The sequence below is a fragment of the Monopterus albus genome, unplaced genomic scaffold (genome assembly GCF_001952655.1).
Source record: "Monopterus albus unplaced genomic scaffold, M_albus_1.0 scaffold3.1, whole genome shotgun sequence".
Lineage (NCBI taxonomy): Eukaryota > Metazoa > Chordata > Actinopteri > Synbranchiformes > Synbranchidae > Monopterus > Monopterus albus.
In genome coordinates, this window is record NW_018127883.1 from 5,755,443 (window position 1) to 5,760,113 (window position 4,671).

General features: G+C 42.9%; 1 long non-coding RNA gene across 6 annotated transcripts in view; it reads right to left on the reverse strand.

Moving 5' to 3' along the window:
* Positions 1 to 4,671, reverse strand: part of LOC109960909 (uncharacterized) — a 24,487-nt gene that overhangs the window by 3,551 nt on the left and 16,265 nt on the right. Inside the window, exons 5-6 of one of the 6 annotated variants that reach the window (XR_002275063.1) lie at positions 3,404 to 3,654; positions 3,188 to 3,301 (exon numbers count right to left, since the gene is read on the reverse strand). The exons of 2 other annotated variants lie outside the window; for them this stretch is intronic. This is a non-coding gene — a long non-coding RNA (uncharacterized LOC109960909). Of the gene's footprint in view, positions 1 to 1,321; positions 3,302 to 3,403; positions 3,655 to 4,671 lie in introns of those variants that run through there. 3 more of the 6 variants (XR_002275066.1, XR_002275062.1, XR_002275067.1) reach the window with 3 other exon arrangements.

The window sequence follows — 4,671 nt, forward strand, 5'->3', positions numbered from 1 at the left end:
TCAGCAGGCACACAGATGTGTAACTTGACCTTCCTCTATGCAAAGTATCTGAAAGCTCGCCACAAAGAGTGATAAAGTTCACCTGCACCACATTGCCACACAATGGGAGGGAGGAGCTAGACAGCCTTGAAGCGGAAACGGTTTCACACTGGCTGACAAGTCTGGTTCCACCCAGGGCTGCCCTGAAGGGCAATACACCACCCTCCCCCATATATACACACTTTTATTTTCGCATGTGCATATTTGCTTTGCTCATCAACAAACATCTTTGCAGAGATCTCATTTCTGTCTTCCTTCCTGCTCTGCATGATGTGCTCTGTTCTCTCCGCTTCTCTCCTCACATGATAAAATTGCTCTGATCAAAAAATGTTGTTGCCTAACAACAAGGCAAGGAAAGTTCCCCTCCTGTGTAACTGCAAAAAAGCTTTCCAGCTCTCACATGATCCCTGCCAAGTTAACCATTTACAGTGGGGAGGAAGAGAACAGAGAGGCTTACCTCTGGGTAAACAGGGTGGTGTGCTTACTGTTTGACCAAGTTAACCCAGCTATTCACTACCCCACCTCTCTGCTCATTAACACATGACATGCAGAAACATGAAACTCGTCAGGCTACAAGTCACCAGGACAAAGCTCCTTTCTCCTGCCACAAAAAAATGCTTGCAGAACTGTCAGAGCAGTGTTCCCATTATGAAACCGCTCTGTCACAAGATGACCGTCTCACAGGAATGCTGTTGTGACACATGCCTGCTGTTGACACAAGGGTAAAACATTAAACTGCTCACATGCACACACACACACACACACACACACACACTTCAGCTGCCAAAAGGGCGGGAGCTTTAACCGGTCCAGCACTGTTTGGTTACCAGTTTGCATTTATTTTTCCCTTTGGCTGCCTCCGTCCTCTGCCACCTCCCAGCAGTCATCAGGTTTATCAAAGGCAGAGTCCTCTCTCTAACAGCAGCCAGGTGCAGTACAATGTAATGATTCACACAGCAGACTAAATACTCCACAACAGATTGCCTCACGTGTTTAGAGCTTTGTGGAGGTCACCCTGTGTGTGTGTTGGATGTCATGTGGTGCTGGTCTCTGGCTGGGTGCTGGTGCAGAGGGTTCAGTAGGAGTTCAGCACAGATTCGTTATTCATACATTTCTATGAATCAAAAGAGAGCACCAGGGAGCCTCTTCTCTCTTAAAAGGTGCTTAAATGTTGCTCCACTATTTTACCTCAGTTTGTATTTTTTTCCTTTTTCAAGTGCGGCGTAACATAATTAAAGTGGAAGTTTATTTATTTATGCTCTCAGTGGAGATAGATTTTAAAAAGTGTTCAGTATAGTGTGTGTTTCTCAGATTTCAGCACTGGCCTGTGTGAAGCACAGGTAATATATCGTGTAATTATTTACAGAGGGTTGTCTTCAGTTCAATGTGTGTTGGCAACACTTTGAAAAATCCATGCTAAACAATTCCAGGAAAGCCAGCCACCTGGAAATCTCATGACTTCCTGAATCTAATTCCAGGCTGAGCTATCAGACGGTCTGACTAGCGGCTTTCACTGAGGGGTGTAAACAGTGAATGTCAGACATGTTTGCCAGAGTCAGTGTTGAAGCAGGCATTAGTACTCATGTAATTCTGCAGTGAACTCTGATGCCCCAGCAAAGCTGTGATTATATTTTTTCCCCTGTCTGACAGATTTATAGTGCACTGTGTACTCCAAGAGAAGGCTGGCACTGGGTAGACTCATGAACAGGCCTCTGCATGCTCTATATAGTCTATTCTTGTTTCCAAATGCAGTCTGCACTTTACTCCAACCATATAATAACAGACCTTAGCTAAGGCTGGCAGTTCAGATAGCCTGCAATTGCAACGTGAAATACGCACAGAGCCAACAAGGCAACAGAAAAACAGAGCAAAGGTATGACACCACCAAGGGAGAATCCAGAACAAAATCCCCTCGCATGTCGCAGCGTGCCGTGTTGGCGGATCGTGACCTCATCCACAATTTACGCACAGCCGCTTCATGCTGCTTTGTTATCTTCAAATCTTGCAAACCAGCACATTCCAACCCTTAGTGGCAACAAAAAAAATGCCAGGGTGCAGATCCTGCTGGGCTGTGAGAAACACAACGAGCAAATAAACAAATATTTAACCAACTGAGCAGCAGCCCACTTCAGAGAGTAAAAACACACAGACAGATACAAGCACATTCATGAACAAAAGGCCAGAGATGTATATAGGTCAGCTGTGGACTCTGATTGGAGCTTTGTGTGTCTGCTTACTCAGCAGCCTGCACCAAGCTTAGCACAAAGCTTAGCTTGCTTTCAGTCTTTTTTTAAATAGACCACAGGGTAGTAAATAGCTACGCGGAGGATTGCAGCCTTCACAGCTGATTGGCTTGATGCTCGCTTGACATAAACAGGAAGCTAGTCGTGCTAGTCAGAGTGGGGAGCAAACAAAGATGGAAAAACCAGAGACAAGCAGAATGTGGTGGCAAGACAGAGAATGTGTAAAAGCCTGAGGGATTTAGATGTAAGAGGAAAAAAAGGTCTTTCTGGTTGTAACAAGCCATGTGACTCATGGAGGAATTCAGCCTGTGATTCAGTTCTGTGCATTGCCAGCAGCCAGTGTGCATAGATAATGGTGATGATGTGTGTTCAGTAGGGCGCAAAATGACGCCTCTCATAAACTCCAATAGTATCATAACATTTATTCTGTATCTGCAGTGGTTTAATATGTTTGCATTTACATATCATTAAGCTTTTTTTCATCTTTACATTTATGTATATCTAATTTGTTTAATGTGAATAATATGAATGATCCTAGAGCAACTTCAAATAATCCACGGGTGCTGTGACTTTAAAAACCATGTCCCACATTTATTTACACCTTTTACACCCAGAGGATGACTTCAGCCCCTAATTGCACACCTCGTTTTCAAGGATAAAACATGAGACTTCAGTTAAAGTGAAAATTTATTCATGTTATTATTTTTATCAGGTTGCACAACTTTCTTTTTATGCAAGTGATGCATATAGTGACTAAAATGATTTCACCTCCTGTAATTCACAATTTTGGGTAAACACTACACAAGTTCTGTTAGTTTATAATTTTGTTTTTGATAATAGCATGATGTACTTATTTAACAAGCTCTGTATTAGCTGTATTTATAATCACCCAGGCAGGAACTCACAGTGTAAGCTGAAGATGACAGATTGTGTTAAATGCTATGTCCTGTGATAGCTAACCACTGTGAAGTCTGCTAGCTCTGCATGGAAGCCACCGGGTTGTTGCATGCTTCTCCGAGCTGCAACGGGGCAAAGCACAGAGTGGAAATAATGAGTGACATATCAGCCATGTTAAACAAAGTGCTTTTAGAAGAACACCCCCTCTCCCCCTGTCAACCTACATCCCCCATGCCTGACTCTGAAGGTCAGATGAGAAACAAGAGAGCAGCACTACCACCTCTGACTGACTGGGTCAAACAGGCCCTGAGAGGAAGGGGGTAGCAGGGTGTGGGGTGTGGCCCACTGAGCATGCCCAGGGAGGAGGAATGCCATGTGATAGCAGCACAGTGGGCTCTTCCATCTGTTGATGTAGTGTGCACTTTTTGCCCCGGGCCCTTTTCCATCCAGTCTAGTGAGCAGCCAGATCAATTTACTGCGGAATGAACACAAAGTCAGCGTCTGATGCACACACATAATCTCACATTCTTTATGCACAGCAGCGACACAGAACCCTGTACTGCAGCAAGCAAGCACTCATAAGAATTTACTCATGCATGCAAAACATAATAAAACAGAGACTGAATCAGAGTGTGATTTATTATTCAGGGAAACACCCTCTCCGCTCCAGGTGACGCTCATAAAGCCTCATCTTCTAACCTCACTGCACTTAAAAACACTTAAAAACAGGAGGGCTGATATTCTGGCTACTTTCCTCCATCTATATTCCTGTAACACAGTGCTGACTCATCAGATCTACAGGAGCTGAGATGCTTTAATCTATGATGATGGCAGTTTTAGGATGAATGGCACACAGCGACAGTTACATTGTTGAGCTTCGTGCCGTTTCATTACCAGTGACGTGCGGTGAGGTTGACAGCTGGTGAGGCACTAACTCTTTTACAGTCAGATTTACAAATACAAATTGTCTGTTAACAGACAATGCGTTATGTTTTATATCTCATATCAGTATTCTTCACACAAACATGACCCATATTTAATTTGAGGTTAAAATTTATTCCAATTGAGCTTATTTCTAACTAGAAATAATAAAAGTTTATGGTCTTACCTTTACTTGTACTCGAAATCCATTTGTCAGCTGGTATGTATTACAAACCCTTTTACCGTTCGAATCCAATATTAAAACAAATTTTTTTCAATAAAGAAGATCCTTCTGGACAAAAATGTCCAGACTGTCAAAAATGTTTTGATTGAAAGTCCAGATTTGCGAATTTTCTCAGCTTGGAAATGTAATCTTCCATTTTGATAAGGCGGATTGTAAAGGAAATATAAACAAGCACGAAGAAGATTGTAGGTAGCACAAGAATCTGTGGGCTCACTGGCGCCCTCTGCCTTGAGGCAGGCGTACTGTTTGCCTCACCGAATAACTTTTTAACTGGGTTTTATGGTTAATCTGCGAGCCTAAACACGTTACAGAACTACATTTTATACA